At 32.3% G+C, this 14,015-nt stretch overlaps 1 pseudogene; it reads right to left on the reverse strand.

The window, feature by feature from the left end:
* Positions 1 to 1,473: 1,473 nt before the first annotated feature.
* On the reverse strand, positions 1,474 to 13,737 carry LOC149568137 (universal stress protein PHOS32 pseudogene; annotated as a pseudogene).
* Between the last annotated feature and the right edge of the window lie 278 nt (positions 13,738 to 14,015).

The following is a 14,015-nucleotide window of genomic DNA, read 5'->3' on the forward strand; positions in this document are numbered from 1 at the left end:
TGTTATCAAGCAACATGTAAATGTCATTGTCATAAAATTTGTTCAATGCAAGGTGAACATTTTAAGCATTTTTCCTCATGCTCACTTGAGCTCATGTAGCTTGTTAAATATGCATTGCATTATATCCTACAAAAGTCACAAGACAAAAAATATATACAACCACCACCTTGTTCTTATAATAGAAGAAAAACATATTATTGTATTCATGAAAACCTTGCTATCAAAAGTGTTTACTTGTGGAAACCTCAAAATCCTCGTTACAAACAGGACAATTGTATAAAGTATAATGAGATGGACGTATTGTAAATAAAAAAGATAAATCGAGTGATGAAAAATGAGATGAAAAAAATTGATCAGAAAGCCAAAAGAGATATTATTTGATGCTTTTATCTGTGCAAGCAAGAATGAATGGAGGCAATATTTTAGCTAAAAATTAGGGCAATTGGAAAATCCAATTCAAAACTCACTTATGTCAGAGTGGTTGGGTTTTGTAGAGCACCATACAAGATGCCCAAGTGTTCTAGCAACAAGTTGATCCTATTGGAAATCATACATAAGTGATTGAGGTTCATAAGATGATAGTTAGAGATCACAAGTCACATTTCTCTTTCCTCGTCGAGATAAGTATTTATTCCTGTGTCAATAAGAAGACCACAAAGACAACTAAAATTGATACGACACTATTGATCATGAATTTGATTGGGGCTATTACAAACAAGTTTAACTCCATCAAGAAAATCAGCTGTCGTAGGGCATACAACAAACATAATCTAGCTTTAGAGATCACTCAACAAAATTGCATATGTATTACTACAATTAATAAGGGGCTGTGATTTTGGTAATATTTCCAAATAAATTAAGGAAATGTACTAGTGATCTCATATGATGACACTAAAATAAACAATTATAGTTACACCACTCATTATAGAAAATCATGACAAAACACCCAAACAAAAATTAGATAATCTCACTATACCCTACCCCAAAAATCAACTTTGCAAGTTTTTTAAAAAATTGTATCCATTGCATGAAATGTACACCAGGTTTTTCATGATTCAGACCAAAAAAATATATACCCATTGTACTTTACCTGATCTAAACTGATTCTAAATCTAACCAACCCTATTTATAGTGTACATGATAGCATGGCATTCATCCAAACTTGTAAAACATACAACTCTATGCCAAAAAAAATCACCACAAACCTTACCACAAAACCAACCTCCCAAAACCCCTAACTTAAACCAAAACATCTCCAAGAGCCCTAAAACAACAACACTAAAACCCTAACTTGGACCAAAAGCACCAAAATTTATAAATAATTATTGGAAAAACAACAAAATAAAAAGCCCACTCTTTAACTTATCCAATACAAAACCTTACACATAAAGTCAACTCCACACAAATCGCAATACAAAATAGCATAGTCAATCAAAAGCACAAAATTTCAAAGCTAAAAAGCTAGAAACCTACCTATGAATGAACTTCATCTGCCTCATCCTCCTTAGGCACAACCTCATCTCCAACTCAGAATCCTTCAGCAGCTTGGTGGGCTGCACTTAATAAAGATTACACTCCTTCTCCTCATCAGGATACCTGATAACTACAATAGGACAGACATAATGGTGAACACAGTAGTCGCTGATGCTACCAAGCCTGCCCTTTGAGTTCCTCCTGGAAGCTCCAAATCCTCGACTCCCCATTATAACTACACTAAGGCCAAGCCTCTTGACCTCCAAATAGAGATACTCCTTCATATCGTGATCCTTGATGATGTGGATCTTAAAAGGAATATGGGCATCCACAAGGGGCTACACCAGATTAGTGGCCTTAGTAGATGTGAAATTGTCAAAGTCGTCTTTGAGCTTTTGCGGTGACTCCTCATCTGTATGTTTGTCCTCAACAGAGAGATCAATGGAACCCCAATCAACACTGTAAAGGACACTTGCAGGGCACACATGAACCAGAATCACGTTGTCCCTAGGTTGTAGATAACAGAAGGAGGGGGTCTATGTGCTGATATGGTGCCCCAGTTGACGCCAATGTCTACTACCTTCACACTGCAAAGACCTTTTACTTTTCCCACTCAACAAGCGTGCATTTATCTTCACACGAAATAGAACTTTTTTTATTTTAACATTATGAAACCTGTTTTGGTCAAAATTTTGACCAACATGGGAATGGATTTAAAAAAAAGATGCATTTCCTTGCATATTCAACAAATTTGACCCTATTTTAATAGATGGTCAAAAATTTTGGTCTAAAAATGGGGTCAAATGTACTAGTGCCTCAAACAAGATTGCTCCACAATATGTAAAATGACCAACGCCTCCATGAGGTTGTTAGTATCACAACCCTTATGCATCAAGAAAAGAAATTGGACATCACCAAAGATACAATGAGCCACTCCCTCAATGTTAGCAAGACTTGGATTTCCCCAAGAAGAACCATCAGTGTTGACTTTAAGAACTCCAAGTGGAGGAGGAGTCCAATGCCCATCACAATTCACTCGAATCTTCATCTGTCACTTATGTTGTTTGAGAAGATAATGGAACCATTGACTCACAACCCTTGTGACCCCTCCCCAATGATGAAGATTTATGTGATTGCATATGGTAAGGTCATTAGGAGCCATACCCCCATCTAACACACAATTAGCTTGAAGTGTTTCATGTAGAGAGTGGGAAATTTTCCACCAGACTTGCATAGCTCCAACTTAGACATCTTGAAAGCTTTGTCTATTCCTCTCCAACTAAATATGCTAGAGAATAAATGAAGGACCATACATCTCATTTCATTAAGAATATCATTATGTGTTGATTATTTTATTGCTCATCTATTATCATTTATCAATTATTGGTTATCTATTGTCTATGTATCAATCTTGTCTAATAGTGGAGGTGGAAACATCAAGTGGAGGTTTGAATGTGGCAAGGCCTCTTAATCAAGAAAACCCAATATTTTAATTTCTAATTGTGATCAATGTTTGAAGGAGGAAGGAGAAAGAGATCTTGGGATTATCCTATCTCTTTTTTGTGAGCATTTTATTTATCTTGTATTCCTCTTAATAGTTACTTTCATAGTTTATTCACACTTTTCTTCTTGAAATTAGTCTACATTTATTTTTTGTTTAGTTAGTCATTAGTCTTATACCTTTTCTCTCTCAGTTTTAATACCTTATTTGTAGAAGAAACACACATATTACATTGGCATCCCACATTCGTGTTGTAGTCTAAAACTCACACTAGTGTCCAAGAAAGTGAGCTCACAAAGTGTCTCACTAGGCCTTGGCAATTTTCTTTCCAATTATCAATAGTTAAAATATTTAATTTTCTATTATTGTAGATTTATTTTAGTTTCATTAATTTACCTTGCATTTAACTAAGTATTTAATTTCTAGTTAGTTAATTAATCTTCTTGATTACCCCATCCAAACAGATAACTAGTTTAGTGAGAAGGTGCAAGAGTCAATACATCCCTTGGGGTTTTATTAATCTCAAGAAAGGTGAATTCCCTTCTCCACATTTATTTGAGCTTGACACAAAATTTATTTCAACTCTAGTTTTCTTCAAATTCATCATTTTTACGTTGTGAGGCTATTCAATGAACTTAATGACTTAGATCAATTCAAGAATTATCATAATGATATTCTAAAACTAAATATTCCTCCAAGGGTATGTGTAGGATCATGGTGTGCCAAAAAGTGGCAATCTGAAAAATATGTAGTTCTGAAATGCCTCAAACCATTTCAAAATCTATTCCAACTTTTTCCCCACCCACCTTGATACTAAATGAAAACAATTAATATCTTTATAAGGTCTACTATATCTTTTGATACCAACCCTAAATGGTCAACTTTAAAAACATCCTAAAAATGTGTTTTTGGCCTATTTTTATGTGATTTTTTTTACTTCAAACATGTAGCTGACGACTTTTTTTTTGCCAAAATTTGATGAAATGAAAAGGGTTTCTTAAGAATGTTCTTATCTTTCTATAAATGTAAGGTTCATCAAATTATCAGTTTAGTAAGTAATTATTACTTATTTTCTAATGGAGTTACGTATAAAGTGTTGAGTGACACACTACTTGAAAAACAACTATAACTTGCAAATGGTAAAATATTTTTTAAATCCAAAAGATGCATCACATTCTATGTTTCTTCCACTATAAGGGGAAAAAATTAAAAATTAAATTTTATAGAGTTTTGAATTAGTTAAGGTGGTCAGACATGAGAGTTTTTATATTCCAAAAATACTAAAGTAAAAAATTAATTATTTATTATTTATTTAGAATAAAAATACCCAAAAATATGTGTCACATCTAGGCATGAGTCTACTAATAATATCTATAATATTATTAAAAAATAATATCATTTGATTTTGATTAAGGTGGTCAAACATACATCTACTTCTTATTTTTGTTCTAAAATTTTTGTAATATTGCATTAAAATTCAAAATTTTGACCAATCAAATTTTAGTTTTTTGAGATAAGTCTTAATAGTTTAGAAACTAGATTCAATTTCCTAGAGATTATTTTATCTCAACTTTTGATATAAAGCTAATAACAAGTAGAAAATTATGTGTCAAGTTGACATAACCCTTATTTTCTTATTTCTTATTGCCACTTAAGAGCATAGTTTGGTTGAACATGATCCTGCACATACCCCCAAACTAGTATAGTTCAACTAGACCAAGCCTAGTGTTTATGGAGAATTACAATTACAATGATCATTTTGCATCACATTCTTTCAATCTGATACTGGGAATCAACTCACTTCTCCTAGATCTAGTTGCAAGAATTCTACTTTGACAAATTCTAAACTCCCAAATCTCTTCTCATAGTAGACCACTAATATTTTCTCTATATTCTTTTTTATCAAATTTAGCTCTTGAGATAAGCTTGAGATATTTTAAAAGATTTCTTCATAAGGAGGATGTGCATTTTGAGGTTGGGTCTTCTATTAGCAATATGAGAGAGATGTTAATTTTAGATAAGAAATGAATTGAATTTATAATGGAAATAGGGAAGATCATGGTTAAAAGAATATATCTCTCAATTCACCTAGCCCCCAATAAACGTAATCCAATGTCATTAGTGCACATATTTCTATTGCTATGCTTGAAGTGTATGTGTATATGAAAAAACTGACTCTAAAAATTGACCCCTTTCCAAAAACATTGGACTTAACATCACTATGAACAAGGTCCTCTTAGGGTACAATATGCAAATTATTAGTGTTAATAATAGAATTAACCAATGTGTTTTTACTAGTGGATCCTTTACACGCCCTGTTGACATAGGTAATCCATGTCAACTTCCTTCGCCTCATAATCATATTCTCAATATATAATGAAAAATATGGATCATTTGCAAAAATTGCTTGCTAATCATTTCACTATGACTAATAAGAGATCTGTTAGTCCATATTATCATTGTAGTTTACTCTGTATGTAATATATCAATACTTCACCACCATAGGGTGTCAAGCCCTTAAATTTTGATAGGTATAATGATGATGGGATCCCCATCTCCACATTGATTCCTTTATTACTTTATGCAATGATTATCATAGCCTTGATTATATCTTTCTAAGGATATTCTCTTGGTCCCTCAAAGGAACCAAGATGGAATGGTATAGCTCTCTTCTAAATTATTACATCTTAACATTCAATCAATTCATATATAATGTCCTTGTTTGATTATAAGAAAACATAGTGAATGCAATAACTATCCTTGGCCTTGTTCATTTCAAATAGAAGATCAATAAGAAGGTGACTAACTCCATTTTAAGGTAATATTCCATATCTATGAAAGTTCTCATATCCTACTTGATGACGACCTTAAAATGATGTTCATTGATAATTAGTAGTGGGTGTTAAGAGATATGATTTTCTTAAATGGATACCCCAACTAAGGTTCTAATATTTAAAATGATCTAACACATTATCAATACATGGCAAAAAATGGAGAATCTTATGTTGGAAACTATAATTGAGTCAATTGTTATGTTTTGATTGATGTGAAACCTTATTTTTAAAATAGTTTTCTATCTGATTAGAGTTCCATATCTAGATGATTGATGAAGAGGATTTGAGAAGAAGGACATAAAAAAAGGACCTAGAGGAAAGGTTGAGTTATAAGGAATTACAATAGGCACTTGATTAGTTAGACTTTGACAAGATAAAGTGATTATTTAATCATGTTACAAGTGAAGAAGAGAGTTAGACTAAAGCCTAGAAGAAGTGATCAAAGAATGACCAAATATGTAAGTTTGATCGAGAAAAAGAGTAGAAGATTAAGGAACTTGAAGTTTATGCCGAGTGATATTAGTGTCGATTGAGCACTAGTATAAGTTGAGCAAACATAGTATTGAACAAGTGTCAGTATCAACCAAGTGATATTATATGTGCCGAATGAGAAAATTTAGTAACAACCAATTAATCTAGTGATGATTAAGTGTCAGAACACAATATTGGCCAAGGAACAATATTTGACAGATGATGAGGAAATTGTGATTTCTAGCTGACATAGTTGATTTCTTGGAATATGTAAAGCCTATTGAAGATAAGGATGGATGAGCTAGATCATTTAATTTGAGGGGAACCATGTTTGAGCATTTATATGCAAGAATTCAAGGTAAAGTTTCTATAAGAGAAAAGAGGAGATGATATGATGGAAGGATTTGGTGAATCTAACCAAACCCTAAGATCTATGGTGATGTTTAAGAAAAAAAAAATCATAATTATTGATTTAAGGAGGTACAAGGGCTAGACTTAGAGAGAGGTTAGCAAAGCTAGTGAAGACCTAATGAGGTTAAAGCTATTATTAATGTTATTGACTAGAAAACTTGAGCAGGAGGCTAAGAAGAGTTGTGAAGAGTTGAAGTGTGATTTCTTGAAGGCTTTTCAAGAAGATCAGAGACAATGATGACAATGAAGGCTAGCCAGTGGATCAACATGTGGATCAAACTGTGATCTATATTTTCAAAGTGCATTGTATTTATTAGATCAAATTTGTTGTCACTTTCTAACCATTGTATCAGTGTTGAAATCCTTTAATCAAGGCTAACCTAATAGTCATATTTAAATCCTTTAATCAAGGTAGTATTCTAATGGAATGTTCTCAAGTCCTCTATCAAAGCCAATCCTAATAGGGTGATTAAATCCTTTAACAAGGTCACATTTAATAGTGTATTTTGTAACTTATAACAATGTTGGATCCTTAAAAATACCACTTTAGAAGAGTGAAAAATTGGTGACATGTTATTGGTGATTTTTCCCAAATTGGCTTTCCATGTTAAATCTTGTTATCATACTTTTGTGGATGTCATTCGAGATGTTTTACTATTAATGTTTTACATTCTCCAAGTTTGATAATTATTAGGATAGTGGACTGTAATTTTATGTTATTGATTATTTTCTATAGAGGCTAAGCCAGTGAATGTTTAGATTTGAAGCAGTTAAAGTGATTAAAAGTTTAATGGGTACATTTGGACCTTGGATAACTAATTCAACCCCCCTCTGATTTATTCTAAATCATTCTAACATCTTCTTCAAGCACCTATAGAGTCATCTCTTCTTTAGGTGGGTCCCTAAAAAATAATATTGTGGCTAGTGTGATCAACTCCTCCAAACCACATAATAGATAACTTCTCCACAAAATTGCAACAAAATTGTTCCTTTTCAAAATTAAGTAATTCCAATGGAAGTATCCTATAAAATTTGTTAAAAGATAACCTACTAACCCTCCTCAAGGTTTTTCCTCTCTTGAATATCATCCATGTCCTTGTTACTATGATAGTTCAAAGTTTTGTCAATTTCATTTTGTACCTACTCATGACACCAGGCACTATGTATGTCTTAGACATCTCATCCAAGACCATAATGATGATAGTGTCGTATAGGTCAACGAAAGGAAGAAAAAAGAAAATAAAAAATGGACAAGATGAAAAATGAACTTAATATTTATACTAATAATTTTCCACCACATTTTACAAACTACATTCCTACATCATCATCTTCTCCCCCTCCATTGAGAAATAACCCATTTATCAATATGATGACCATCACTTGCATCTCACCACTCAACTAAAAGTTGCATAATATAGAGATATCATCTACCCCTTTGGATTGTACTTATTGAAGAGATCCTTTTCCATTGTACATCCTACTAAAAATTAGTGGAAAAACTATGAGAGGTGTAATATTTGATCCTATTTGTTGAGTGGATGTCATCACAAAGGAATTAATTTTCATTAATGGGATACGCTATGCACAATATGACAAGTGTCAAGAAACATTTTGGGTCAAACACCTTGATGGTCCTTATAATGGGACCCAATATGGTTTCTACAAATTTTTCCATTACGTCTAATTCTTATCTATTATGAGAGAATCCATGTATCCATTGGCTGATCTCTATGGAGGTATTTCTTGTAGTAGTCTATAAGCTCATTAATTTCACCCATGAGGGTACCTTGTACACTATCAATGATATTGGACACTGTCCCTTGGGTATCTCATGGTGGTTTCTTTTTGGATCAATTCTAGGATACTCTAGTAGGGATCCTACTTCAACAATGAGAGTTTCCACTCATATCTTGTTAAAAGCTTGTCCAAGGATTTTTTTTATAAAATTGTAGCACCTATTACACTTCACATTTTTTTTCCTTTATCTTAATCCACCCCTATGATTCAAAATATTTTATTCTTTTTTCCCTCTTCAAAAAAGACCCAAGGCCAGTGCATATTTTAGGATAAGCCTATGTGCATGTTGAGGACTTTGCAACCTCTAATGATGTTTTTTTCTATTTTCATCTATGCCCTACATGGACAAAGAAAGGAAATTGATGTTTCCATGAGGCCCATCATTTGTTTGATATTTTGATCCAATAGGACAGCATTTCCTATCTCTCTATATTAAGGGTAAGAGGTCACCAAAATTTTCTCCATCCCTATAGCACATGATTCTTATCATTTGAGGGTGTCTTCTATACCTTTGACTACTCATAAAGTGAAATAAGGAAAGGTACCCAAAACTAAGCCAGTCACAACATCAAATACCACCCTAATGGAGTAAGTTGTAATTGGTCATCTACAAGATTATGATCCTAACCCACACCATTGCAAAAACTTACTTTCATTTGAGCATAGGTTTCTTCAGTGGTTTATGGACTTCAAGAATGTTGTTATCATAAAGGAAGAAATTGTGTCCTTAATTCTTATGTCTGTATTGTTTTCTCTTTCTCTTGGTGTATATATCCCTTGTCTATCTATTGTATCATTTTAAAATGGAAGCACTTATATGTTTAGAGCATTTAGCCCTTCAAGTAAGTGGTATGGGGTTATGTCAAGCACCTTGAATGGGTGTTTGCATGGATCTAGTAGTTTTCCCCTAGTTTTGCCCCCCCCCCTCTCTCTCTCTCTCTCTCTCTCTCTCTCTCTCTCTCTCTCTCTCTCTCTCTCTCTCTCTCTCTCTCTATTTCTATCCTATTTCAAACAAACTACTCTATGAAATTGAGGGCTTCTAGGTCAAGGATGACCTTCTTGGTCAAGGTTGACCTCAACCCTAACCTAGGTCATGGATGACCTCAACCCTGACCTAGGATAGGTCAAACTTCTCCCTAACCCCAAGTCTCATTTTCAATTTATGGGAGTTTTGGGATCTTAGGCTTCAGAAAGTTTTTTTTCCCACTTCTGGGTCGATTGTTTCAGGTTTCAAAATGGTGGGGTGGGGGGGAGAAGGGGAATTCAATTTTTGATTTTTTGGTAGTGTGTGTGTGGACATCTATTATAAGAGACTTAAAAGGGTATATGGAAGACTCTTCCAATATAACTAAAATGTCAACTATTGAGCTAGAGTATGACAATCACTTTTGATTAATTCATGATTTCTAAGGTTTTTTTAAAATTGTCTATGATGGATGAGGGTCCATTATACATTTTTTGGGAGGACATGGAAAGAGCTTGCCCTCTAAAGAACTAAGTTTTGGATTGTTGGGCTATAGTTTGTATTTCTATCTACAATAGAATAAGAATCATGATAAGTTTGTAAAAATGTCCACATCTTTTGGGACTTAATTGTTCAGCAAAAAGAAAAATATTAGTCCAAGTAGATGTCAATCACTTTTTGCCAATTCATGATTGATCATATTGTGTATTTGATTCTTGATTTTTCAGCGATGTACGAATGAGGGCCTTTTGTACATCGTTTGAGAAATCATAGGGAGGGTTTGTCCTTGAAAGAGTGAAGTTCCAGATCACTAAGCTAAACTCTGAATTTGTGTTACTATTAATGAAACAATATGATTAAATTTCATTTGATCGCATTTTAATTTTAAAAATTCATGATTTATTATGTATCAAGGTTAATGAGCTATTTGTTAATAAGTATATATATATATATATAATTGCTAACCAAAGGGTTTGAAGTCTTATTGTCTATTTGTATTTTTTTTTTTTAAGAAAATAATAAGTTAAAAGCAAACAATGAACTAACATTATTTTTCTATTACTATTTATCTTTATATTTTATGTTAAAGTCTTATTATCTATTTGTTTATAAATAGTTTTCAAGAGACTGATAAGTAAAAAGTAAGAGATATGCTAACATAATTTTTATCAATATTATTTGTCTTTATATATATACATATATATGTATATATAGATATATATGTATATATATGTATATATATGTATATATCTATATATATAATATGTATATATATGTATATATGTATGTACATATATGTATATATATACATATATGTACATATATATACACATGTATATATACATATATATATATACACACATATATATGTGTGTGTATATATATGTAATATATATATGTGTGTGTGTGTGTATGTATATATATATATACACACACACACACATATATACATATATATGTACATATATATATATATATATATATATATATATATCTATACATATATAAATATATATATATGTACATATACATATATATACGTACATATACATCTATATCTATATATACGCACATATACATATGTGTATATATGTGTACATATACATATATATATGTACATATACATACGTATATATATATATATATATATATATACGTATGTATATGTACATATATATATATATATATATATGTATATGTACATATATATATATATATGTTTACATATATATATATATATATATGAACATATGTACATATATGTAAATATATGTACATATATGTACATGTACATGTATATGTACACATATGTACATATGTATACATATACATGTACATATATGTACATATGTATATATATATATATATATATAGTTCTCAACTTGTGTTTCCTTTTCCATTTTTTTTGTAATAGTCATATGTAAATGGTAGCATTATTCTTAGACTTTCTAATGACTTTATACAACATATCGACACAAATGTCATCTTCTATTTTTTTCCTCTTATTTCCTTTTCGACATCTGTCAATGGTGACTTTGGGAAGAGTCAAAACACAAATATATATATATATATATATATATATATATATATATATATATATATATATATATATATATATATAGTTCTCAAGTTGTGTTTCCTTTTCCATTTTTTTTGTAATAGTCATATGTAAATGGTAGCATTATTCTTAGACTTTCTAATGACTTTATACAACATATCGACACAAATGTCATCTTCTATTTTTTTCCTCTTATTTTCTTTTCGACATCTGTCAATGGTGACTTTGGGAAGAGTCAAACCTTGTGTTTTGTGAATTGTAAATGGTCAAACCAATCTTAAGAGTATTTGGATTGCAAAACCTCTTTTATATTAGTGTACTTGGAATTGTATATGAATTTTGATCTTGAAATGATATGTTTGAGTAAATGTTGAATTTAACTAATAACATATGTTTTTTATTAAGTAAAACAAGTTTTAACAGGTGCCTAAAACCCAACAGTAAAAAAAAGAAACCAACATTAAATCTAGAGCATGAAGCAATTCAACAAGAAATGATAGGCCATAGAAGGCCACGAGAACTTGAAAAAATAAAAAATAGCCTCTAAAAGAGTAGGCAAGCCTAGCAACTAAAAAATCAAGGGAAAAATATAAAAGCCAAGTGAACCAATCAAGGAACCATATTTTTGACCAACTCTACAGACTTGAGCTCCAATATTTCCATTGTCTCTACTACTTCACTCATCAATTTTATGTCATTAGGAGAGTCATCCCTGTCCCATTTCTTCTTGTTCAATCTCATGTTATTGCTCAGGATCTCAACAAGGGGGTTGGCATCATCTTTTGTTATCCTGTTGTCCTCATTTTCTATGTCATCTTTCACCCCTGTGCTAACCTCCATCATAGTATGCAATTGTTTGATATTATCATTTAAGTCTTTGATAATATTGAAGCTTTGGTTATCAATTTTGTGGAGAGAGGTCTCCATTCTTTCCATTCTTTTTTTCCATTGTAGTAACCCTATAATCCAGTTTGATGATTCTATCAATCTTGTCTTCCTTTTCCTTCCTTTCTAGACCCTACAACTTGTTCTTTATTTGCCCAATTTCATGAAAAATCCACTTGATAGACTAGAAATTGTCCACCATGTTGTTCTAGGAATTGTTGAGGAGATTTATCTCCACCTCCCTAGCATTGTCACTAAGAATCACCATGGCCAGATCAATAAGTTCCTCCAAATTAATTATGCCATCATTACCCTCCAATACCTTTGGCTGGATATTTTCTCTCCCAATATCCATCTTCATAGTTCAAGTTTCAAAGTTTCTCCAGACCAATTTCCTGCCCTTAGAGCCAAAAGTATATGTATTTTTTTTGTACCATAATCTTCATTTATCTCCTCCTTGACCTAGAGAAGGGTCTCCTATCCCTTACTATAATCTTAATCTATGTCCATTTTAATGCCCCTTCTCCTCTTGGTAGGGCTTTCCACCTTCATGCAACCTAGGACCTTGATAGTACCCTCTTCTTTCACATTATTCTCCTCCTCTGTGTCCATTCTCTCATCCTCTTCATTATAGTCCTTAGCAGGATTAACCTTAGACTTAATCATTTTACCTATTGAGCCTTTCCCATCCTTGATTATATTCTTTTTTGGTTCATTTATTTTCTTGTTTTTACCCAAATCCTTTACAATATTAGCTACCTCATCTTCATCAACCAAATGAATCCCATCACTATCCTCAGTGTTAGATGGGAGATAGGAGCTTTCTATGTCCTCCAAGGACTCCAATTTTTGGGCTATGGATTTGTCATGGGTTTGAGCCTTAAAGTGCTCATAAATTAGTAACAACAAGCCCTCATGGAAAGTCAGGTTAGTATAATATTTCTTCTTATATCTCATGATATTCTTATTTATAGAGAAGAAGAGGTAGTAAGGGATGGAGATCTTAATGCCATACGTGAAGTGGTTAAGGATGAAAAAGTGATGGGTACAAACTCTATCATACCTTGTGTCCATCATAATGTAGGAGATGATTTCCCTAAGAACAAACCTCTAGAGTTTTTTTTATTGAAGCCAGTTCATAGTATGCTCTCATCTTCACAATATCCTTTGTCTCCTTAGCATTCTTGGCAAATTATTTAACATCATTGAGGGAAACTTTCTTATCCCTAAAGAATTTGATTCCCTCAGAAGGGGAGTCACTGACCTCTATAATAACACCTTCATGAACCTGGAAATCAATTCCATCAATCTTAACTTTCCGTTCTCTCCAAGACGTGACCATAAGTTCAGTCACCTTAGGGTTCCAACCGTGCAATTTCTAAATATAATTTGAAATGCCACCTTCCCTCAGCTTCTCCCAAACCTTTGACCTCCTTTTCCATTTTGTTGCTTCATCCTCTAGCTCTCTATGATGGCTTTCTCCCACCATAGTATTGTTAAGAGTAGAAAAAAATCTCTATAAACTCCAAGAGCGAAGAAAAAACCTCTAATATATCTCACCATAACTAAACTCTCTTTTGTCCTTAGGAATGCAAGAATAATTAAGATTACAAAACACCC

The sequence above is a fragment of the Cupressus sempervirens genome, chromosome 3 (assembly GCF_028749045.1).
Source record: "Cupressus sempervirens isolate cs-2001-9-10 chromosome 3, ASM2874904v1, whole genome shotgun sequence".
Lineage (NCBI taxonomy): Eukaryota > Viridiplantae > Streptophyta > Pinopsida > Cupressales > Cupressaceae > Cupressus > Cupressus sempervirens.